Raw genomic sequence first — 8,478 nt, forward strand, 5'->3', positions numbered from 1 at the left:
TCTTGAAAATTAAATTCTGTATTTTCTTTCTTACCATTCATATAGCATTTTATTTCTTGCATTTAATTCTTCATTTTTAATTTTATTTTATAAATAGTTTTTTTAGATATCCATAAGCACTAACATGTCACGCAGGCCCTTAAGAGATTTTTCTACACTCATTTCTGTAAGATTTTTATCTCCCATTGTGCAGCCTCATATTAAAGTAGAAAATTTCCAACTAGACGCAGAGTTAATTTTCATAATACAAGGGCACAAATTTGGAAGAGAAGTATCTGAAAGTCCTTATCTGCATCTTGAGACATTTCAAGAGTTTTGTGATATGGTAAACTGTGAAAGAGTGTCAGCGGATACAGTTCGATTGATGACATTTCCTTTTAGTATCAAAGATAGAGCAAGGGCCTGAGTTATATTCTCTTCGTCTTCAAAGCATCACAAGTTGGGAACAATTGGAGAAACAATTTCTGAATCATTTTCCCCTCCAAGTAGTACAATTTATATGAGGAATTGCATCACAAATTTTGCTCAGACACATGGAGAATCATTATTTGAAGCATGAGACAAATTCAAGAGTCTACAAATATAGTGCCGTCATCATGATTTAGAAAAATGGCTGACCCTACACATATTTTATAGGAAATTTTTTTTCTCATATAAGTGTTTGTTAGATTCATCAGCTGGAGGTTCTTTTATGGATAAGAGTGTAGATGAAGCATATATATTTATTGATCAAGTGGCATTGAACCTCCATCAATAGTCGAACAAAAGTTAGATGGAATCTCCCTTAAACATTCAAGAAGTGCAAGCCGTAATGTAAGAGAGCATGTCAAACAAAATGCAACTCAACCATCCAAGAATGTTGAAATTCACAAGTCACAGAATGAGAAGTTCAAACATTTGGGGGCAAAGATTAATTGCATAGTTTCAAAATGGTTCAAAGAAGACCTTCCTCCTACACAGATAAGATCTAGTGAAATTTGTAATGATACTAAGTTGAGAAGTGACAAGAATCATGAAAAACTTCTAAAAAGGACTTGTGCAGAATTGAGGAGATGAACAATAGAAGACCACAAGAACTCAGTTTCATTACTCTAGGAAGTTCCCAAAGACCACAAATATCTTTCTCTCAATGGTTGATCACACCATTACTAGACAAGCAATTTGAACCTCAGTCACATGCTCAACATTTCCAAAGACCTTCACTAAGGGTTCCTTTTCCATAAAGGCTAGTGGGGGCTAACAAAGATAATGATCTTGGCAAATTATGTAATCCAAATATGGTTGAGTGCAAACTCCATGATGTATATAATGATGAAGACTCTTCGGATGAGGATTGTGATGATAATGAAGTGGATAATAAGTTTTCAGATCTACTTCCAGATTTTATAGGATGTTATAGTGAAATTGAATTTTCATATGATGAATGTGATGTGGTAGATCAACTTAAAACTGCAAGTGAAGTTATTGCTCCTTCTATAGTTGATTCTCCTGCTGAAAATATAGATGTTGGTTTATTTTTTGATGCTTATGTTGATGATGATGATGATATGAAAAAATATGTAGGGAGCTGTGTTGTGGAAGCAGCATCTCAAGAATCACCTCTTTTGTCCACACAACCCTTAGAGATTATGAAAGTTGCAAAGATTGAACATGCTGTGAACCAATATGTAGGGACTTATGCAGATTTGACTGAGTCTCAAGAATCACCACTGATATGGGTTAGGTTTAGTAGGTCCCCAGTGAAAAGGGGAAAGGAGATGGCGGAATTAGGCAAGCATGAATATCAGTTGAGGTAATACGCTTAAGATGTAGTGGACAATATCGGCCGGTATAATGCCTCAAGAAATATTGGCTAAGTATCGGTCGGGGTAATACGCTTAAGATGCAATGGGAGATATCGGCCGACATAATACCTTAAGAAAGGTTGGCCAAGTATCGGTCGGGTTTACACGTTTAAGATAGGTAAGCCAAGATTGTCTGAATCAGCACATCTGGATATAGACTAGTATCGGTCAGGTGTATATGATCGTCCGGGTATGTAAAGATACATGGTCTCACAAGGTCTATAGTATATCATCGGATGATTAAGACATATGTTGAAACAATGGTAATAACTCGCCTAGATATAACTTAGGTTCAAGTCCGTCCGAGACAAAGCATAGTATAATATCGGGATGTCTATAACTTAGTAAAAATAGGGAAAGCAGGCATGAGCGATAAATGTACCTCGATATAACATGTAAGACAGGGCGAGAACAAATATTTCGGGAATATGCATAAATATCTTATGAAAATATCTACTGCATGTGATTGTATAACAGGTTGATTAATTTGGCGGGAAGAATGTTTCTAGACTCTTCTACATATGCTAGACGACAAAGAGGGTACATCCGGGATACAAAAAAGATTCCTTAAAAACTATTTTCTGCAAGTACATGACTTACGTCATCTCATAACAAACTCTAACAAACCGGGGTCCATTTCATGACTACGGAGGTTATGTGAAGTGGTATAAAAAGCGGAATCAAACTCCGTGGAGCTTATTCTCAATCAAACAAGGATCTAAGGAGGTCATTAGAGCCTACATCAAGAGATTCAATCAGGTAGCTATTGATGTACCCAATGCTACTGCTGAGATATTAGTAAGTGCTTTTTCTCAAGGCTTGAATGATAATGATTTCTTTAAGGATTTGGTGGGAAATTTTCCTACAAATTTTGATTCATTAATTAAACGTGCGACTGAATTTATTAATGTCAAAGAAGCTCAGGTTGCACGCAGAAGAGAAGATACTACTTCTTCTCCTGCTCCTGTTAAGGAGAAGGCTCCCGCTCCTGTTCCTCCACCGAGGGGACCTTGAGTAATCCCTCCACCCCATCGTCATCCAGAATATCGTCCACAAGTAGTACAGTATGTGGAGATGCAGTAAGAAGCACCAAGAAGATGGTGCACTTATCACAAAACTAGCAGTCATCATACAAAAGACTGTTTTGTTTTGAAGAATAAGAGAGAAAATAGGGATCGTTATCAGAGACAAAACTACTATCAACAGCAATATCCCAAACAGCAAAGTCCACTCAAGATAGAATACCGTCCGGTCGAACCTCAGCAAGGTGTATTACCAACCCCGGTCGGTACATCTCAGGCGCCTGAGAAAACTCAGTCTGAGACCATGACAACCCTACAAGAAGAGAACAGAAGCAATGTTGCCCGAGGCAGCATCAGTATGATCGTGGGCAGGCCTACTGATGGAGATTCCAACAGGGCTAGAAAGGCACACGCATGAAGACTTGAGATCCATGCTGTGGGATGCAGCATGGAAAGAGCAGCTGGGTCGGAAATCAGTTTTGGGCTCAGAGATCTTGAAGGGGTAGAAATACCCCATGATGATGCATTAATAATTAAGACTGTAATAGTAATTACACTATTTCCCGTACCTTTATAGATACTGGTAGTTCTATAAATATTATTTTCAAAAAAGATTTTGATCAACTGCAGATTGACCCAAGCGAACTTCAACCGATGGTGACTCCTTTATATGGATTCACTGGTAATGAGGTACAACTGCTTGGTCAAATAAAGTTGGTCATATCTTTAGGGGATGAGCCCCTAATGAGGACAAGAAGATCTCACTTCATGGTGGTGGATGCCCCATCCGGCTATATTGTGATACTGGGTCGACCGACCTTAAATGAGTTTAGGGCGGTCATTTCTACTTTTTGCCAGAAAATTAAATTTCTTGTTGACGACCAGGTCGGGGAAGTACATGGTGATCAGAAGACGGCTCGTAAGTGTTATGTGGAGGTAGTTAGAACTGAAGCCAGTGTTGCCCGAAAAATGTAAAGAATAGAGGTCAATGCCATCCAAAAGAAACCATCTGTCTTGGTTTATGAGGAGAAGGAAGAGGTCCAAATACAGACCGGTCGACTTGAAGCCATCACCTATGTCGCGGCCGATCTTGATCCTATGTTGAAAACAAAGCTAGTTCAATGCTTGAAGAAAAATAATGATGTCTTTGCATGGACGACCAAAGAAGTCACGGGCGTTTCTCCTTCAGTAATGGAGCATTCTTTACATGTCTTCCCTGATGCCCGGCCTGCCATGCAAAGAAAGAGGAATTTCAGTACGGAGGAAAATCAAATCATCAAGGAAGAAGTGGCTAAATTGATGGAAGTCGGTTATATCAGGGAGGTGCAGTTCCCCAGCTGGTTAGCTAATGTTGTCCTGGTCTCTAAACCAGGAAATAAATGGCGAGTATGTATTGATTTCTGTGATCTTAACAAGGTCTGTCCAAAGGATTATTATCCACTACCCCGGATCGATCAATTAGTGGATTCTACAACCGGATGTGAATATATTTCTATGTTGGACGCCTATCAAGGCTATCATCAGGTCCCTCTTGCTAAGGAAGATCAAGAGAATGTTAGTTTTGTAACATCTGAAGGTACTTATTGTTATAATGTTATGTCGTTCGAACTAAAAAATGCAGGAGCAACCTATCAAAGACTTATGAATAAGATCTTCCGGAAGCAGATTGGAAGAAATATGGAAGTATATGTTGATAATATTTTAATTAAATCTCTTCAGACTACTGATCTCTGTAGGGATGTTGAAGAAACTTGTGGAACATTGAGGCAGTATGGGCTCAAGTTGAACTCGGGCAAATGTTTGTTTGGAGCAAAAGGTGGAAAGTTCCTGGGTTATATGGTGTCCAAGCGAGGAATAGAGGCCAACCCAAGCAAAGTCAAAGCATTTCAAAATATGGAGCCACCGCGCAATATGAGGGAAGCTCAAAGACTCACCGGCCGGATCACCGCCCTGTCTAGATTCATTTCAAGATCGGTCGATCGTAGCTTACATTTCTTCAAGATACTCCGGAAGGCGAACAAATTTCAATGGGATGAAGAATGTGACAAAGCTTTCCAGGAATTAAAAGATTACTTGTTTACCCTTCCTGTGTCAGCTAAGCCTATGGTAGGAGAAACCCTATGGGTGTATTTGTCAGCCAATGAAAATGTTGTAGGATTTGTGTTAGTTAGACAGGAAGGGAAAGAGTAACAACCTGTGTATTTTTCTAATCATTTATTAAAGGGAGTCGAGTGTAGATATACTACACTCAAAAAGTTGGCTTATGCATTAGTGTTAACTGCATGGAGGTTGCGTCCATATTTTTTAGCACATGCAATTATTGTATTGACCAACAGCACTCTCAGACGGGTGTTCCTTAACCCAAAGGCATCTGGTAGGTTGATCAAATGGACGACCGAGCTCAGTGAGTATAATATATAATACCAACCCTGCTCGGCCATCAAAGCTCAAGCTATGGCAGATTTCATCATAGAGGTTCAAGGTCCGGAAGAGGAGAGTACTTGGAAAGTATATGTGGATGGATCTTCGACCAGACAAGGTAGTGGAATTAGTATTCTTCTTATATCTCCAAGGGAAGATAAGCTTCAACTTTCTGTCAGGCTGAATTATAGGGCCACTAATAATGAAGCAGAATATAAAGCATTGATAGCAGAGTTACAGGATGCTCGGCATGTGGGAGCAGCTCGGGTTTATATCTATTCTGACTCTCAGTTAGCAGCCCAACCATTATCAGATAACTTCGAAATCAATAATGATAGACTCAGGTTATACGTGGAGGCATTTGATAAATTGAAGACTCAGTTTCAAGAAGTAAATATACAAAAAATTCCTGAGAATCAAGTAGCAGATGAATTAGCTAAATTGACCTCTTCTATAACACCATGGAGCTTGGATCAGCCGGTTGAGCAGATATTATTAGTATCTTGTATTGAAAGACAGGTTGATATAGAGATACAATGTGATTGGAGAGCACAAATCATATTATATTTGCAACAAGGTATTCTTCCAATTGATGCAGAACAAGCGAGGATATTTAAGAAAAGAGTTTCCCAATACACTATGATAGGGGAGCTGTTATATAAAAGAGCTTTCTCTAAACCTTTACTTAAATGTATTGGAACAGAAGATATACAGTTTATCTTGCAAGAGGTTCATCAGGGTTCATGTGGTAGTCATATAGGAGGAAGATCTTTAGCCCGCAGAATTTTATTAGAAGGATATTTCTAGCCTACTCTACATGAAGATGCTGCCAAATTTGTAAGAACTTGCATTTCTTATCAAAAACATCAGAATATTTCACATCATCCTACACAATTATTAAGAACCTCTATAGTCTCCTGCCCCTTTGATCAATGGGACATTGATATAGTTGGTCCATTTCCTATCGCAACTGTACAAAGAAGATTTTTATTAGTAGCAGTGGACTATTTCTCTAAATGGGTAGAAGCGGAACCACTTGCTCGGATTACTGAAGATGCGGTTATCAAATTCTTGTGGAAAAATATTGTTTGTAGATTCGGTATTCCCCATAAATTAGTCTCTGATAATGGAAGGCAATTTCAATGAGACAAAATCTTAGACTGGTGCAAAAGCTACGGTATTACTCAAGAATTTACCTCTGTGGCATATCTACAAAATAACGGGCAAGCAGAAGTAACCAACAGAGAGATTATAAGAGGCCTAAAAATCAAACTGGATCATGTTGGGGGCAGCTGGGTGTAGGACCGTTGGGCCGGCTAGAAGGGTTGGTAAATAACCTGTCAATTAAAAACAGACAACCCTTCCTCGAACGATTAAGCTAACACTTTGTAAAATAAATTAAGCAGATAAATAAAAGCATAAAAGAAAAGACGAGGCATCAGATGTTTACTTGGTTACAACCGATGTGGTTGTTAATCCAAGGAAGATTAAGCTCAAAAAACTCCTTCATGCGGAGAAGCCTCTTACAGCGTTTAGGCACAGAAAACAGAAGCTTAACTACAACTAAAGCATACAAGTGTTTGGAAATAGAATGATCGTGATTGTTGAAAAGCTTCTGGACCAAGGCTATATTTATAGCCTTGGTCGGGGCGCCTGGAAGGGTTCCGGGCGCCCTGGGGGGGATAAAATTTATCCCCCAACGGTTGGATCGAGTCAAAGCTCGATCCTGGGAAAAAGTCACTTCCGGGCGCCCCGGACAGCTCCGGGCGCCCCGGAGCCAAAAGTCAACCCAGTTGACTTTTGGTCCGTGCTCTCTTCTTCGGTTCAGCTCGCCTCTGGTCCGGGTCTTTCTGCTCCGGTTCCGCTTGCTTGGGTGATCTCTAACATCCGGAATAGGGCTCACCCGAACCCATCTTCCGGTCTTCTCGAGTGTGCTTCCCTCCGGCTTCTCGTCCCTCAGAATTGCCGCGTGTCCCTTCTCGTCCACCAGCCTACTCATCCGGAGACTTCGTCCCTCGGTCGCACCTCGTGCCGACCTTCGCTCTAGCTGCGTCTCTTGCTCCCCGAGCAATCTTCCGCTCCGGCTTTCGTACCTCGAAACCACCGCGCGCACTTCCTTCTCGTCCGTCGGTGTATTCTTCCGCAGCACCTCGTCCCTCGGACGCACCGCGTGTCGTCCTTCTTGCTAGCTGCGTCTTCCGCTCGAGTACCTGTGCTCCTAAGCTCCTGCACACTTAGACACAAGGTTAGAAACAACGCAGGACCTAACTTAACTTGTTGATCACACCAAAACAACCTTGGGGTTCCAACAATCTCCCCCTTTTTGGTGTGATCAACCCAAGTTAAGCTAGGGTCAAAAATAGATATGAAATTAAATAATTTATTGCAATAATGTGCAACAAGATAGAAAAAATTAAATTTCGGAAATTTTTAATTTTCAATTTGTACCTCCCCCTAGACTTATACTTTCCTTCTCCCCCTTTGATCACAATAAAATGGGGTTTAAAATTCTAAGGGTTTAAAGACTTAGGAAATTTTGAAAAGTTATCTGTTAAAATATTTCTAAGTCATCAACAGCTTTTTGAAAAGTTTCTAAGTTAAAAAAAACTTTCTAAGCCCAAAAAAGACTTTTATGCAAGAAAATTTAAACATTAAAAAATTTCTATGCATTTATTTATTTATTTAGTTCTTAATTCTATTTATCAGAAAGTTTTAAATTTCCATTTTAACTTGTCATAATTTCTTAAATCAATCTTTTTCAGATTTAAAACCGTAAGTATTAAACATGTAAAAATTTGTATCATGTTAATTTCTATTTTTTGAATTTTTACTTCACAAAAATATTTGAATAGCATAAATTTTAACTTGATAAAATTTTTTGACAATATAAGAAGTTTTTTCGGAAAGGTGCAAAATTCGTTCGAAAGACTATTTTGTGATTTGTAAGAATTTGACGACAAAAATTTTAACTTGCAAAAATCTTTTAACAGTCGATTTCTTAATCCGAAAAATTCTTTCGATAACATATTTGGAAATAAATCTTTTGATAAAGTACTTAATTCGCAAGAATCTAGTTTGCAAGATTTGTTATACAAAAGTTTTTCTGAACCGAAAATCTCTTTTGATGAATCAATTTCTAATTCGAAAAAATCTTTAGGCAGCTTTTCGACTGGTTTAACTAATTGATTAGA

The 8,478-nt window shown here is 38.9% G+C and overlaps 1 non-coding gene across 1 annotated transcript; it reads right to left on the bottom strand.

The window, feature by feature from the left end:
- Nucleotides 1-497: 497 nt before the first annotated feature.
- On the bottom strand, nt 498-603 carry LOC122049854. The gene has a single exon (XR_006131108.1). It is a non-coding gene; the product is annotated as a small nucleolar RNA R71 (small nucleolar RNA).
- Nucleotides 604-8,478: the final 7,875 nt, after the last annotated feature.

The sequence above is a fragment of the Zingiber officinale genome, chromosome 2B, assembly GCF_018446385.1.
Source record: "Zingiber officinale cultivar Zhangliang chromosome 2B, Zo_v1.1, whole genome shotgun sequence".
Lineage (NCBI taxonomy): Eukaryota > Viridiplantae > Streptophyta > Magnoliopsida > Zingiberales > Zingiberaceae > Zingiber > Zingiber officinale.